General features: G+C 34.8%; 1 protein-coding gene across 3 annotated transcripts in view; it reads right to left on the reverse strand.

Moving 5' to 3' along the window:
• Nucleotides 1–17,844, reverse strand: part of LOC129245687 (neurogenic protein mastermind) — a 206,491-nt gene that overhangs the window by 182,454 nt on the left and 6,193 nt on the right. The window contains exon 1 of one of the 3 annotated variants that reach the window (XM_054884017.1): nucleotides 8,374–8,558. The exons of the other annotated variants lie outside the window; for them this stretch is intronic. The gene's annotated coding sequence lies outside the window, so the exon portion shown is untranslated. Of the gene's footprint in view, nucleotides 1–8,373; nucleotides 8,559–17,844 lie in introns of those variants that run through there. 3 annotated transcript variants of the gene reach the window in all.

A 17,844-nucleotide genomic window follows, 5' to 3' on the forward strand; every position in this document is an offset into this window, starting at 1 on the left:
TTGCAACTATAGTCAAAAATTTATGATATGATTTGTGTTGTAAGTTAATTTATGTAAGTTTTTAATTCGAAAGTCGAATTTTGTTTTTTAAAAAAGGTCGGAGCTAATGCACCGCTTTATTGGACTCCAGATTAAGACTAAAAGTTTATTTTCACAATTCTATTAATTATAATAAGTTTTACAATATTAATGCAAGTATTGCATTTTTATTCTTTGGATAAATTTACAATCTTAAGGGGGGGTAGGGTCACAAAATCGAAATTTTTTTTCTTATCTTATAGTAAATCATTTCAAGAATGTTGTGTCAAAATTAAGTGGTTCGGAGCAGAACTCTCAAAGTTATAGCCTTTGTAGGCACTCTACCTCGAATGCGGAGCATCGATAATTTCTCAGAGTCATTTTTTCAAACGCGTTTTTCCCGAAACGACTTCTTAAAAGTCGGTGCCAATCACAACTCCGAAACTATTCAACCGATTCTTTTCAAATTTGGCACACGTTTTCTAAATCAAAAATACCTCCCCCCTACACTGTTTTTTTTTTTATTTTTTGTTTTTTAAGGTTGTTTTTCACTTACAAATATGGCGAAATTTTTCGCCAAAAATGCTCGTTTTACGTTTTTTTTCCACCAAAACTACAAAAATGAAAAGAAAAAAAATTTATTAATGTAGGGGGGAGCATTACGTCATACTTTAACTGAAAAATTCGACTTTTTTAGTTTCAGATGATTCTACGACGAATGCCGATTGGCACCGCAGAGCACCTCTCGAAAAACATATCTCCAAAAAAACTCTGTCATGGGCTTATTTGTCAATATTTTATTATTAATATTTTTTAAAAACTTATTGAAAAGATGTACAATAACATGTAACTGATTTTATTAAAGTATCTTAAGCCATATTTCTGTAAAAAATTCACAAAAAAAGTGTTTTTGTTTTAGCGCTAAACCCTACCTCCCCCTTAATGCAAGTATTGCATTTTTTATTCTTTGGAAAAATTTACAATCTTAATGCAAGTATTGCATTTTTTATTCTTTGGAAAAATTTACAATCTTAATGCAAGTATTGCATTTTTTATTCTTTGGAAAGAATTGCCCAATTAGTGCCTGCAGGTCATTGTTCTGTTATTTGCATTTCCGGCACGCTTTAGAAATAAATTGCTTACCTAATGTCTACGACTTGTTTGTGTTATTAAATTAACAATAAAAGTAGCAAAAGCAAAGGAAAAAAAGAGAAAATAAATGTAGCGCGTGTTAACTCCTCCGCATTTAAAAACGAACGTCCTCGTGCGTCTGAGTAGGATAAGCTTCAGGATGTGGTTCGGGTTGTTGGAAATGTTAACTGTTACCTCTTGTAATGGGGCCCTTTTAAAACATTCGGAGACGTGTTTGGCCCCTCGCTTTGGGCCTTTCGTTGAAGTTAGTTTTAGTACCCCGATTGCCATTAGAGTTAAAGTTATACCAGATATCCCAAAATTAACTATTGATGTTGTGAACCCTTTATTTTTTAAAGTCTCGATGTAGTTTATGTTTTTTAGGTGAAGTTCTTTCATCATTTCCAGGCTTAGCAATTCTTCTTCGGCCGTAAGTGTTGCATTTGGTTGTAGAACTGCAGGAAGGGGTTTTCCGCTAGAGATTTCTTTAGACAGAAATGTTTGGTTGTTTATTATAATGGTGGAGTTATGGTACTGGATTGCGAATGATCCAGTTAAGTTAATCTTCTCCTTGTCGATGTGAACGGTGTCGTTAAATCGATTTAAAAGTATTATTCCTGGGAGGACTTCTAGGACAGTGGGAATGTGTTGGTTGTTAATCGTAATGCAGCTAAGCGATCGGCTTTTGAGTAGATGAGGAATGCATGTGGAGTTACTGATGTCTACAATATTTTCCTTTGTACAAATTTTAATTTCATTATGTTCTTTACAGTTGCTTTTCTTTCCAAAGATTTTATTTTGACATCTTATAATTTTTTCAAATGGTATTTTATATAATCTATTACCTTTCTTTATTGCTTCTATTAAGGGGGGACCCTCATTTATCGGGTCAAAAAAATCGATTTTTTGGAAATAATTTTAATCTATTCTACAACTATTTAAGAATATACTTTCAAAATTTCAAGTCGATATCTGTATTTTTGAAGGAGTGACAAAATTTTTAACAGGACGCGACGGGTGGCCTGATCGCCTGTATCCAAAACTTTAAACGCGTTTTTCTCGAAACATCATTTTTCGATTTTGTGTACACAATTGAGAATGCTGTATTGAACCAATCAGGCTTTACAATAGCTCATTTTAAAGATAATTAAATTGTTTTCAATGTGACATTAAGTGTTTTTAAAAAAAAAAGATTTTCATATTTTTTTGTAATTTTAAAGTCAATTTTTATGCATGAAAAATCACTTTTAACATAAAACTGGGTAAAAAATATCAATTTCGACATTTTTTTTAAATCAAAATGTCACCTCGAAGGTATTATCCTAAAGTTTTAAAAAAAATTTGGTTTTTTTATTTCAGAAAAAAATTCAGAGCGCTAGAATGTACACAGATAGAATGAGGTGCCATGGACGAGGTGTATATTTCCATACTTAAAATGTTTTTTTTCTTCTCCGAAAATTTTTGTAGACAGTCAAGACATTTATTAAAGTACTTTATGAATTACAAAACGTTTGAAGTTATTTTACCTGAGAAAAAAATTCCCAAAAATGATGCATTTTTCGACCGTCTAAATGAGGGTCCCCCTTAATAGGGATTCACATAAATTGTTGTCAGTTATTGGGATTTCAATTAAGTACACAATCTTAGAATTACTAGAGGCTATCTTAACGTTACTGAATTCAAATGCCTCTTCTATATTAGTGAAGGGAATATTATTTTTCTCAATAATTTCTTTTATTAGTTTCATTTCAACGTTAGAAAATATATATGAATTTACAATGCCAACTTTGGCCCAATGTATTGCATAATTGATATTTATGATTTCATCTTTTATTAATTGTAGCTTAAATTTAATGTTTACAGCCATATCATGCTGAACATCTTCCTTATCTTTTAATATTTTAAATATTTTATTTGACACTTCCGTTATATTATTTATTCTTCCGCTCATTGCTCTATTTATTATTAATTGGTTATTGTTATTTTCAAGTAAGTTGTTTATATGGTTTTCTAACATAACGAGATCTTCGTGATCCGGGCTCCCTGTGAGCCATTTCCAGGCGGTACCAATTGCGTTTATGGATCTCTTGTTTACCTTTGGCTTTAGTCTACTTAGGAAACTTTGTATTTCGGACATTTCATGGTGCAAGAAGGGGAGTAAGGAATTGTCGGAAGTTATTTTGTGTCTTATCGTGGAGTTGAGTTCGTTCAAAGTCCTTTGGTATTCGTCTGTGTCTATTGTATGTATAATTTTGTAGGTGCCATTTTGGATTTTGGTCCATCCTGTATTAAAGGTTGCAAGTTGTGAATTTGTATAATCGAGGATACGGAACTCGCCTGTGGCGAGTGGTATTATTAATCTGAAAGCAATAGACGAGTTAAGTTCTAATATTACTCTTGTGTACGGTTCGGTCTTTTTCTGTTATAACTACACTAGATTTATCTTTCTTTACTATTTCCTTTTTGTATCTGTTAGTAAGTTTTGAGCCTAGTCTTTTATTTACTCGCACGTAAATAATGTCACCTGGCAAATATGTTTTCATTGGGGTCCTCTTCCGATTGTGCACTTCTAAGTCCTTTGCTTGTTTTTTCCTAAGTGCTTCGATATTTTCCTGCCGGGCCTTCTCGTACTGGTCAGGATTTGTAGAGACCCTGCGTCCAAAAAATATTTCTATCGGTTTCTTCCCTGTTGTCGAGTGGACTGTGCAATTGTACTCGTATACAGATCTGTCCAAAATTTCTAGGAATGTTCTATGGATTCGTTCCGCCTTTAAGCAGCGCGCAATTTCTGAGAGGGTTGAGTGGAATCGTTCCACCTGCCCGTTTACTGTGCTTGCGTAAGGAGGTGTCTTGTAGATTGCTATTCCAAGTTGATCCTCCAACATAAAACATAAGGAGGCTGAGTTTAATGCTTTCTCGTTGTCTACTACTATCATTTTTGGTACGCCGAATGCAAAAATTATCTGTCTCAGAGCTTCCCTAATATCTTCCGAAGCTCTGCTTTTTATTACTTTAGCTTGGGCATATTTGGAAAATTTGTCGACTGCAGTAAGAACTAGATTTTTCTCTGTGTTAAAAATGTCAATATGCACTATTTCACCGGGATATTTCGGAATGGGAGTTTCAAGCAGCTGTAGCTTATTTGGATGCCGGTCATATTTATTCTCCTTGCAAATTTTGCATTGTCTGACTAGAATTTCTATTTTAGCACTCATTTTTGGAAAGTAAAATTTTTGTAATAGTTGGATTTTATTTTCCTGTGCGTTCCTATGGGCGCGTCTGTGTTCTGCTAGCATTTCTATTTCCTGTCTGGCTTCGTCTGTAAGGTCCTCGACTTTGGTTTGGGTAAAACGTATTCTGAATTTGGAAAAATGAAGGGGGTATAATCGTTGGATTCTTCCCATGATTGGCTCTGAGGTAAAAAGTCCGTTTATTACTGAGGGGTTTAAATAACGTTTAAGAATTGAAATTAGATTTTGTTCATCGTAATCTTGTTGATTAAAAATGTGTCTATGGTATGTGGGAAAGGGTTTTTTGAATTGGTAACTATTTTCGTCGCCATTTAGGAGCCAAATTTGGTTCTTGAAAGCATTCATAGGTCCTTCTACTGCTGGGATAAGATTGTGCGCCGAACTTTCGTCACTATGTTGCGTTCCTGTCAATGAATTGATTTGTGATACTTGTGGCGGTCTTGAGAGTGCGTCGGCCACAATATTGGTTTTTCCTGGTTTATAGATTAGCTCGTAGTCATACTCTTCTAATCTAGCCTTCCACCTTTTCATCTTACTGTTGTGGTTTCTGTTGCTTAGGGCGAAAGTCAGTGGCTGATGGTCCGTAACGATTTTAACCTTCGCGGAACCGTAAAGGTAGTTTCTCAAGGAATTCAGCGCCCACACTATCGCTAGCATTTCTCTTTCGTTTGCTGCGTAATGCTCTTCGGCTTTAGAAAGAGTTCTAGAGATGAAAGTTATTGGCTTGTCGTTTTGCGATAGTACGGCTCCAATTGCGTAATTGGAGGCATCTGTTGTTAGCACAAATTCTTTAGAGTAGTCGGGGTATGCAAGCATTATGTCTTTACCAATAAGTGATCGTTTAAGTTTCTCGAAGGAATCTAAGGCGTCTTTGTTCAAGGTTGCCATGACTTTCTTTGATTTATTCTTGGACACTCGTCCGCCTTCCCCCCTTAAGAGGACTGTAAGGGGTTTCGCGAGCTTCGCGTAGTCTTTGATGAAGCGGCGATAATACCCTGAAAGTCCTAAAAAGGATCGGAGTTCTTTTAGAGTTTTAGGTATTGGAAACTTTGCTATTGCGTCGGTTTTTTGTGGATTTGTTTTGAGGCCTTTTTCGGATATCATATTATAAAACCTAAAAATTCCACTTCTGTTTTTAGGAATTGACATTTGTCAAGTTGTACTTTTAGATTTGCTTTTTCTAACGTATCGAAGATTTGTTGGATGTCATTAAAGTGGGTTTCCTGATCTTTACTAAATATTATGATGTCGTCGATGTAGACGTAACATCTCTTTCCTATATGGTTCCTTAAGATGTCGTCAAGAGCTCTTTGAAAAATTGAAGGAGCGTTCTTGAGACCGAAAGGTAGCCGGGTAAATTCGTATTTACCGTGATTTACCGAAAAAGCTGTCTTCTCTATATCCGATTCCTTTAGAGGAATCTGGTGGAAGCCGCTCTTTAAATCGAGTACTGAGAAGTATTTATTTCTTCCTAGATGTGCTAGTACTCCATTTATTTCGGGTATAGGATATCTGTCCGATATAGTTACTAGGTTCAATTTTCGATAGTCAATTACCATGCGAAATTTCTTCTCTCCTGAAGTATCTGGTTTTTTTGGTACTATCCATACAGGTGAATTGTATGGAGACCTTGAAGGTCTTATTATACCATTTTGTAGCAAGTCTTTGATTTGTTTCTCTACTTCCACTTTCAGTGACATAGGGTACGGATAAAATTTGGTGTATATTGGTCGGTCCGTGGACGTCCTTATGCTTCCTTGTACTTTCGTAGTGTATGTCAGTCTTTCTTCAGGTTCGGTAAAAAGTTTGGGAAAATTCTTCGCAATTGCGTTAAGTGTGGTCTTCTGTCTGTCATTTAGGTGGTCAGTCTGTATGTCTATTGCGTTAATCGATTGTATGGTTTGCTGTTTTATTTTAATTCTGACTCTATCTTGTATTGTCATATAATTGTATTTTGTGTGGATTACCGCCGAAAGTTGCTTGAGGCTGTCATTGCCTAAGATGCCGTGGAATGACTTTAAGGAGGGTAATAAAAAAAAATTTAATTTTTAGATCGGGTATTCCGAATAAACTAACGTTGGTGTGGTGCGTAATTTTTATTTTTCCAGCTATAGTGTTAGCAAAAAAGGGTTGGTCATTTGGGAGGGAATTGGGTACAATAGAGGGTTGCATATAATTGTTGTTTGAGCCCGTATCGATCAATATTTTTAAAATTCCTCCTTCCTTCGTTTTACATTCAAAATATGGAAGTGAGGAGTTTGCTAATCTAAAAAATGGATGTCCGAAAAATCCTCTGCAGCATTGTCGTCTGTACCGTACTGTTCGAGAGTTTCTTGCACGTTGTAATTGTCTTGTCTAATTTCGTCGTGTTGGTTTGCATATTCCAAATCTTGTCCGTATGCAACACTGTTGCATTGTTCCGCTTCTATGTTAAAGTTTCGTTGTCTTTTTTCCATATCTTGCTGGGGAGGTGGTGGTCTTTTCCCGTGAAATGCTAGGTTTTGTGGTGGCCTATTAATGTAATTGACCCTTCTCGTCTGCATGCTCTGGTCGATGTCCATTGGTTCAGGTCTTGGCATAGGCTTTGGTGCAAAAGGTCTAGGTGGTGGCAGGTGTCGAGGTTGAGAATTGAAGTTTTGTTGTTGTGGGAAAAAATTCTGGGGTCTTTGCCAGTGCCCTTGTTGTTGAGGTGGGATATAGGAGGGTGGGAGTGTTTGTCTCTGCATTGGTTAATTCCAATGGGCAAGGTGTGGGTAAAACGGTTTCGGTGCGGCGTGGGGCTGTGGGGGGAAATTCCTTCGTAGATTTACAGGTGGTTTCCTACTGACGATATTTGCTCGGTAGGTTTGATTCTCCAATTTGAGACATAATTGCAGAGCCTCTGGAAGGTCTGCTGGTTCTCTTATCCCTAGGAGTCTCGGAAGGTCACCATTGAGACCTGTAACGAAGGTATCAAACGCTTTGTTTCTATACGTGTCTACAAGAAGTTTCCGGGGTTCTGATCCGGCTTCTAAACAAGAAATTTTGTTCAGGATCAGAGAAAGGTTTGAATAAACCTTCTGATAATATTCGTGTATGGTTAGATTTCCCTGAGTCAGTGAGGCCATTTGGTACTCTAAAGTACCTAGGTCTGCTGTAGGATTCCAGCACAATGTCTGCTTGGCCTGTAATTTTGTTTCGTATGGTGTTTAAGATACCAAAGTATTTATGTGAGCCTCGCATTGGCTCGTACAGTTGTAGAACTCTATCGACACTTTTCTTCCAGGATCCGAATTCACCTGGGTCCCCTGCAAATTCTCGCAAAGAACGCACAACATCAGGAATTTTGTCGAGTTCACTGATTCCTTGGGGTCCTATGTTAACAGGTTCGTCTACCTCTATAACGTTCCTAACTGCTAACCTGTCGTCTAATATTCTATTGACCACTTCTGTTATTTGCCTAACTATGCCCCTATTTTCTTCGTTTTGGAGATTTGCACCCGGAGGGATTTGACCTAGAACCGGTGGTCTTATCAGATTGCTTGGATTACTCATCTTCGCAATTGGACACGATTATTTACGCCTTATAATTTAAATAACGGAAATGTCAAAATTAACTTGTATTTAGGTTTTGTCTTGATCCAGAATTGGATTTCTTTATCTTATTCCTAACTTTCAAATTATTTTTATTACACTTTATTTTTTGTCGATTAAATATTTTCTATAGTTCTTGGTTTGAACCTTACAAATTAGAACACGCTTTTCGTACCTATGCGAAAAATTAGTTAAAATATATTGGAATACACAATGGATCACTTCTTATTTAATATCTCTAGTTATTAATTTTATTATTTTGTAAATTTAAAAAGGTTTAATTTCACTTAATGTAATAACTCACTTCTTATTTAATATCTCTAGTTATTAATTTTATTATTTTGTAAATTTAAAAAGGTTTAATTTCACTTAATGTATTTAGTTAAATACGCTGACTTACAGTAGGAGTAGCATTGAACTACTCTTCCCTCGCTGGCTGCACGGATGAATTCCTTTTTGGTCGGCTAGACCTACTGCGGCTCCTGCTGCAACACTTCGATGCGAGGTGGGCTCCGGACGGACACTAGAGAGCCTAAGTCTTCTGGGAATCCTGTATGACCAGTCGGAAAATAGGATTGGTGCCGTTGGGAAGTCAACTTTAATTTCTTCCTTTCACAGACACTTTTAAACACTTTACACTTTTTCGCGACTGGTCCCTGCTCGGGCGCCAGTTTTTAATTCGAAAGTCGAATTTTGTTTTTTAAAAAAGGTCGGAGCTAATGCACCGCTTTATTGGACTCCAGATTAAGACTAAAAGTTTATTTTCACAATTCTGTTAATTATAATAAGTTTTACAATATTAATGCAAGTATTGCATTTTTATTCTTTGGATAAATTTACAATCTTAATGCAAGTATTGCATTTTTTATTCTTTGGAAAAATTTACAATCTTAATGCAAGTATTGCATTTTTTATTCTTTGGAAAGAATTGCCCAATTAGTGCCTGCAGGTCATTGTTCTGTTATTTGCATTTCCGGCACGCTTTAGAAATAAATTGCTTACCTAATGTCTACGACTTGTTTGTGTTATTAAATTAACAATTAAGTAAAAGTAGCAAAAGCAAAAGAAAAAAGAGAAAATAAATGTAGCGCGTGTTAACTTGTACAAACATTTTTTGTTTTAAAGGAACAACCCTTAAATACGGGCGATGCATGGCTTTTGACAAATAATCATGTATTTAGAGAGCATAATTTTGTTTCCTTAACCGTGAAAAGCGAGACTGATATATGTATCAAAAATGCAGGAACTAAAGTTCAAACCTTGGCATAAGAATCGAATGGTTTATTAGGTAAGTTAGTAGTTTTACTGATTAGTTTTATATCCCACTTTGGTATAATAAAGTGCAAGTATGAAGTGACTTTTTGAAATTTTTTTGTTGACGGTGTGGGTGTCTTCATATATACATACATACATATGTATGTATGTATAAAAAAAAGAATAAAATATAATAGGTCTGGTTGAAAACCACGAAAATCGAGTTTAGGTATAAATGAGCAATGAGTGACAAATGTTATACTTTATTTTTTAGGTTTTTGTATGTGGAGATACGGTTCCTTAAGAAACGTTGACTTAAACAATAAAAAATAAAATAAATTTCGAATTTGCAATATGTATGTACATACTCCATACCAACCCGCCTAAAATACAAAATACTTGCCTACGGCCTTACAGAATATGTATGTACACACACTTGCCAGAAAAAGTCTCCGTACATAGAAAAATAAAAACAAAATATTAGGAAAATCATTGTAAAAAAACTAAAACAGTTCAAACTTTTATGAGAAATTTTTTGTATGTACTTAGACATCTTAAAATTTTTTTTTCCTAAGTACATCTTAAAAATTAAATTTCACGAAACAAAAACAAAAAACTTCATCGAAGCAGAAAAAGTATTCGTACATTGCAATATACGGTTAAAGTATTCATATTTAACAAAAAAAAGGTATTAGTAACTTTCCGCTTGAGGACCCCTGCAAGTCGAGGTGACATGGAATGGACCAATTTAGAAGTATCCTCTTTGGTAATGTTGCAAAGTAATATAGTCACAAAAGCAAGTACAAACTAAAATAAAACCGTTATTGGGTATGAATATGCACTGCATACTGCGGGGAATTCCTGTTTGCATGAGAACGGACAATTTTCTGTTTCGTTGAAGTGAAGTTTTTTATTTTTGTTTTGTAAAATTTAGTTTTTAAAGATGTACTTAGGAAAAATGTATAAAACTGTAGAAAAATTACCGTAATAAAATGTTTTAGTTTTTTTTGCACGGATACTTTTTCTGGTAAGTGCACATATTTATAGGCGATACGTATGGTTAATTAAATGCCACGAAATCAAAATATGTAAGTATTTCAAGCCAAATACATATCGCACTTGTTACGTTAAAGCGTAACAACTCAAAATTTCCAAATTTTAGTTTTTTGCAAGAAAACAATGTACAGTGGTCATCTCTACCCACTGTAAAAATCGTTCAGTGGTTTGTCTAGTCTTTCGTTAAAAAAACCGTTATGACTCTCTCTTTGTTTTCAGAATGACTTCTTTTGTCTGAACTAAAGAGTTAAATTTTTAGTTGTCTCCAAGTGTTTGAACAAATTTGTCTATACTAATATTATAAAGAGGAAAACTTTGTTTGTTTGTTTGGTTGTAATGAATAGGCTCAAAAACTACTGGACCGATTTTAGAAATTCTTTCACCATTCGAAAGCTACATTATCCACGAGTAACATGGATTATATTTTATTTTGGAAAAAAATAGGGTTCCGTCAGATATTTGGATTTTTCGGACACAAACTGAAAAAAATCTTATATCTTATATATAAAATAAAGTCAACTTTTTGTGTGTGTTCGCTAACCGGCCGTGTCTTTGCACCGAATTAAACCAAACTTAATTTAATGTGAAATCCGAATGTTCAAATGAAATTATGTGTTCGTGGAAAAAAAAATTTTTTTCGTTTTTTTTTTTTTGAAAAATATAAATGGATAATGGTTAAAAAAGCTTCAATGCTTAATAAAAGATATAAATTTAAACGAAAAATTCATGGATGATCAGGAAAAAAGACGATTGTTTCTTAGTTATTCATTTGCGTTGATTTGAAATTTAAAAACAATCTTCTTTTTTCCTGATTTTCAATTTATATTTTATATTTACTCAAAAACAAATAGAAAAACAAAAAATATTGTTTATGCGAAAGAGCTTGAATAAAGAATAAAGAAATAAATAATATGAAAACCATATCTTTTCTGTTCTAAACCATATCTCTTATATTTTAATGTGCCCAGCGAAGCGGGCCGGGTTTACTAGTCTTATATATAAAATAAAGTCAACTTTTTGTGTGTGTTCGCTAACCGGCCGTGTCTTTGCACCGAATTAAACCAAACTTATACACATTGTTAAGTAGGTATTGAAAATGGTTTACGTATAGTTTGGATGCCTATTGGTGGATAGGGCTCGAGATATAGGTCAAAACGTGGACCCGGGTAACCTTCGGATGTGTATGTACAATATGGGTATCAAATGGAAGCTGTTGGTGAATGCTTTAGTTCAGAGTATTTTTCATGCCGCTCCGTGACTAGGGTCTCGAGATAGAGACCAACACGTGGACCCTAGAATGTGTTTGTACAATATGGATATCAGATGGAAGCTGTTGGTGAATGCTTTAGTACAGAGCATTTTTCATGCCGCTCCGTGACTAGGGTCTCGAGATAGAGACCAAAACGTGGAGCCTAGAATGTGTTTGTACAATATGGATATCAGATGGAAGCTGTTGGTGAACGCTTTAATTCAGAGTATTTTTCATGCCGCTCCGTGACTAGGGTCTCAAGATTGAGACCAAAACGTGGAGCCTAGAATGTGTATGTACAATATGGGTATCAAATGGAAGCTGTTGGTGAATGCTTTAGTTCAGAGTATTTTTCATGCCGCTCCGTGACTAGGGTCTCGAGATAGAGACCAACACGTGGACCCTAAAATGTGTTTCTACAATATGGATATCAGATGGAAGCTGTTGGTGAATGCTTTAGTTCAGAGTATTTTTCATGCCGCTCCGTGACTAGGGTCTCGAGATAGAGACCAAAACGTGGAGCCTAGAATGTGTTTGTACAATATGGATAGCAGATGGAAGCTGTTGGTGAATGCTTTAGTTCAGAGTATTTTTCATGCCGCTCCGTGACTAGGGTCTCGAGATTGAGACCAAAACGTGGAGCCTAGAATGTGTATGTACAATATGGGTATCAAATGGAAGCTGTTGGTGAATGCTTTAGTTCAGAGTATTTTTCATGCCGCTCCGTGACTAGGGTCTCGAGATAGAGACCAACACGTGGACCCTAGAATGTGTTTCTACAATATGGATATCAGATGGAAGCTGTTGGTGCATGCTTTAGTTCAGAGTATTTTTCATGCCGCTCCGTGACTGGGGTCTCGAGATAGAGACCAAAACGTGGAGTCTAGAATGTGTATGTACAATATGGGTATCAAATGGAAGGTGTTGGTGAATGCTTTAGTTCAGAGTATTTCCATCCGCTCCGTGACTAGGGTCTCGAGATAGAGACCAAAACGTGGACCCTAGAATGTGTTTGTACAATATGGATATCAAATGAAAGCTGTTGATAAGTGCTTTAATACGGGGTAATTTTCATACCTATTGATGACTAGGGTCTCGAAATATATGCCAAAACGTGGACCCTCCGTGTCTTTGCACCGAATTAAACCAAACTTACGCACATTGTTAAGTAAGTATTGAAAATGGGTTTCGTAAAGTTTGGTTGTAATTCGGAGCACTGGCAACGGGTACAGCGTTCTTTTGAACCAGCCATAATGTCGCTTACTTTTTTAACGCTTGGGGCGGAACTGAACTGTCAACTGGATGCCATAAGAAAAAAACGTAAGTGCAACATGTAAAAATTGTTTGTGCATTTTTTTGGAGTGGATTTTGGAACAGTGAATAATTTCTTACGAAATTTGAGAATTTAATGGGAAATCCGAATGAAATTATGTGTTCGTGCTCCAATGCTTAATAAAACATATTAAGTGAAACGAAAAATTCATGGATGATCAGGAAAAAAGACGATTGTTTATTCATATGCGTTGATTTGAAATTTAAAAACAATCTTCTTTTTTCCTGATTTTCAATTTATATTTTATATTTACTCAAAAACAAATAGAAAAACAAAAAATATTGTTTATGCCAAAGCGCTTGAATAAAGAATAAAGAAATAAATAATATGAAAACCATATATTTTCTGTTCTAAACCATATCTATTCTATTTTAGTGTGCCCAGCGAAAGGGGCCGGGTTTGCTAGTGTCACATAAAGTGTAACATTTGGAGTTGTGCCTGTGTACAACCAAACGGTTTGTTTAAGTTACAGTTTAAGTTAAGAGACAACCCAAATAACACCACTAAGTGTATAACAAAATTTCAGGAAAAGAGTAACAACTCAAAAATTTGTTATTTTAGCGCAACTACTAAACAAATAAGAATGAAACAACAGTTATATTGTTTCTAATGATATTTTCGTGCAATTACATATTTTTGTCCTTGTAATATTATATATTATTAATATTTACGGAAACAGTTTTTCGTCTCTACTGAAAATGTTCAGATTTTGAGTTGTTACGCTTTAACGAAACAAGTGCGATATGTCAGTTCTAAAAGTATTATTGTAGATTATAACTAAAGCTTCTATTTTTGTTTGACACGCTTTGACCTGTTTTGCAGGAACAGCAAAAAATGGAAATCAATCGCACGAAAATGAAAAGTAAAAAAAAAAACAAAGAGAATGCCACAAAAGCAGAAATAAAACGTTCAGAGGCAAAACGAGAAATAAAACGTTCAGAGGCAAAACGAGAGAGGGTAATCAATGCAGAACAACTACATATGTACATCGTTTTCGTATGAGCTACAAGTAATCACCCTAAACTGCTCGTACTTTCTTAGTCTACATACCCTTAGCAATGTTCAATGTAGTATGTATGTATGTGCTTATACTCATATGTATGTATCTGAATAAGTTTTTACTTGAAAATAACGCCACAGTACTGAGTACACTATCGAGCGACTATCTTTACGTAATGTGTTTTTGGGAGGCAAAATAATAATTAAAAATATATTCAAATCGTATTTCAAGCCAAATACGTAAGTGATGAATGTAAACAGCGACGTTAAATACATATACATATATGTATATAGTATAATCTATTATCGACGACCACCTGTACGTCCATAAGTTCGGTCAACGGTGAGCGCTACAAAGGCGTGACAAACGGCTTGGACTTTGGTTTCAGCAGGACGGCACGCCTCGGTACTAGTGTTAACAGCTGTCATGGATGATTCAGGACCTTCAGGCAAATACCAAGCAAGCTATTCGTGAGATACATAGAACCAGAAACGTGTACCAAGGTCTAGGGAAATAACAGTTAACAGGAAGAGGAAAGCGAAGCCATCCGATGCAGCTACATGAATAAAATTGAGTTTTATTAACTACTACTAAGGGGACAGATACCTGTAAAATTTCGAAAAAAAATTTTTTTTCATAAAATGTTAATATAATCCTTTAATATGTCAAAAAAATTTAGAACGTATATTTAAGTATTTCTTATATTATAGATCGTCAACCGTGACGACTCTATTCCTTGCGTTCGAGCGCTGGGAGAGGTTAGTTACTTTGCCGACTTTAAACGCGTTTTTGTATTGAGGTCACTGACGCCGATGCTACAAAGCCCGCCTATTGAGAAGCCCCGCTGCGACCTTCCTGGAAGAATTGAGTGTACATCCGCCATTTTAAATGATTAAAATAAAAAAAATGTATATTATTTTAATGTATAAATAAACTGTATGCCAATTTTGAAAAAAATATATTGACTTCTTCATATTAAATAATTTTAATGAAAATCAGGGAAATATGGCCGTATAAAGGTATCTGTCCCCTTAATTCGTTACGCCACATTTTTTTCTCGTTACGAAATTATAAACACACCACCAATTTTTTCATAAAAATATAGTTCATATGACGCAAACTTTCAAACTTTGTATACGATTTTTCAAAATTTCATCAAAACTTTCAACTTTTTAATTGAAAATGGCATATGCCCTGCGACTATGTTGCATATTTCATATAAGAAAAGAACAAGAAAAATTCTATTCACCCACTAATTACACATAGGATATAAGTACATAGTAGAATTGAACGATTTACATTAATTTCTTTGTAACAATTAAAATTTTAGTACAACGGTTTTAACGAAGTAATGTAAACAATCTCATCCCGTTTTGTAGAAGGTTAAAAATTTTGCACTTTTGCCTGGTTAGAGTGTAATATTTTAAGAAAAGAATACGCAACTTATGAATATGCTGAGGAAAGAACATGAAAATTTGCAAGGCTTCAGCAAATTTCATTGACATTTTTCGCTAAACCACGATTTAAAAAATGTATCCGTTTACTTTGGGTCATTGTCATGTTAATAGACCCAATGCAATGGCATTTACCTCTCCGCATGTGAGGGCATAACAGTCTCTAAAATATTTGTGTACTGATATTGCTCCATAGTTCCATTAATTTTATATACGACAATGCACACTTCTTTTGTGTTGATGAAATTATCAATTCTTCTAGAATTCATACTTTTGTTATACTTTATTATATTTTGTAAAAATGCGTTTTTGTGTAATACCTTCTTGAAAATCAGGAATGATCCTTTTCGTTAGGCCTATTCCTAACTTGTTTCTCGCTATATTACTAAAGTAATAAACCACGTTGTTATACATAAATAAACATCACATGAATTATATCTTGTGTGTGATTAAAAATTCTTTCCAGTGATAAAATAACTAAAAGTAACTGTAAAATATCGCTCTGGTACTGTTGCTGGAAACTATTCTCGAGGTCTGCTATTGTTTTGCCCACTTATTTTTTGAGTTGTCATAAAAACTTGAATTATTTGTTTCTATAAGGATGGACGAATTATAGTAAAATAAATATATCTGTGACAGAAACTTTAAATTCAATTTCAAATTTCTAATAGACTCTATTCGCCTTGATTATTGCTTGTGCTATTTAACCAATATTTTGTTAGATTTGGCACTCTGTGCAGTACGACGAGTGTCATTTAATTCTTGCTGCTTATGTTTGCGTATACATACATATGTACATATACATATTTGTATTTTGTATTTTTGATGCACAACGAAAAGCAACTGTGATGATGCATTACCTAAGGAGAAACTACAACTAACACAATGAACAGAACAAGTAAACAGAAACGCCATCTGGGCGCTTGGATGATGCAGTGAAGTGAGTTTCATCGACACCACCGCCACCACCATTAACAATTGAGAGCCAACCTGAACGTCGGACTGGCTAGAGTAGCTGTGCGACGATTATAAATGCATGTATGTATGTACACACATATTCTTTAAAAGTGACACAACTCAACACAACAAAATGATGCAACTCAAAACCGAGCTTTTTTATATTTTTACTATTCATACTGCACATCTCTACTAGTAACCAAAATACCTATTCAGTTACATATGTACGTCTCTCCTCATACTGCATTACATGATGCTACGTTGGAATTTTTCTATTACGTTTTCCGATAAACAAATAATTTTGAGTTGTGTCTCTTATCAATAATTTGTGCGATATGTACATATGTATATCAGATGAAGAGCCGTGTGTTTTGCGTTGATTAAAGTGGTTTAAGGTTTATCAGCTTTGCCTACACGATTAGTTTTCTTCACATTTAAACAAATACATATGTATGTATATACATCTGTATGTATGTATATGATATGACAACGTCTACAGTAAAGTATGTGTAAATGTTCCACCGCCATTTAAAGCTAGTATTCGAATATTTTAATAAGTTAACCTTTTAGTCTTAGCTTTTGAGCAGACTTCGTTTACGACAAGCGCTTAGCATTTGATATAATCAGAGCTACAACTCCATTTTCTTTCTTGCCTATTTATTGTTACGTCACAGCCAGAATTATTCTCACGATTGTTGCAATCTTGTAATCTTATTTGACCATCTCCATGTAAATGAAGACGTACAAAAATTGAATACTCGTAATACTATTTGTTTTTTACTGTACTCTTATTTTCTTATATGTGTATGTACATACATATATGAGTTCCTTCTTTTGCACGATTTTTATATGCTTTCTTGGTGACAAAGGTATGCCCACAGCGGCCGTATTTGCTCTAGTTGTTTCAAATAAAGAGAGTTTATTTGTTTAGTTCTAATAAAAAAATGTTCATTTCTTTATTTTAGGAAACGAAAACCTGGCCGTGCGGGTTTGCTTTTTTTCTGGGCTTACTATAATCTTAAACAAAAAATTAATATGAGTCCTTAATCGGATCGCTCTCTCCCTTCTTGTTTTACCGCGAAATCTCGCCGTTTCTTATCACCTAAGACCGGAAGTCATTCTCCATGCGTACGCACGCGCTTTTTAACTCTGACCCATTTCTCCGCGTGCCTTCCGATCATCCAGTGTAGTTGAAGTAATCGTAAGCGTGATAGTTAATATTTTAAATATATTCATACCTACATATGTATGTACATCATTACACGATCTTTAACAGGCGTCTGTAGCGGAGTTTCTTGTAGATAACAACCAAAGTTATTTTTCATTATTATGATTTTTTATTACAAAGATCGATGTTTCTTTTAAACAAACACACAAATTGCCATAAAATATGTTGTCTATATTTAAAAATACAATATTTATCTTAATCTTATTTTCGATCTTCTCGGAATCTCATCTGCTACATTTTATTAAGGTTCGTAGCTAGGTGAACACTGCATACTTCAATTAATTCCAGTGGTAAGCATTTCATAGCATGGCGGCCCCAGAGAAGCGAGTGAGCGCTAATA

This window comes from Anastrepha obliqua, chromosome 4, assembly GCF_027943255.1.
Source record: "Anastrepha obliqua isolate idAnaObli1 chromosome 4, idAnaObli1_1.0, whole genome shotgun sequence".
Lineage (NCBI taxonomy): Eukaryota > Metazoa > Arthropoda > Insecta > Diptera > Tephritidae > Anastrepha > Anastrepha obliqua.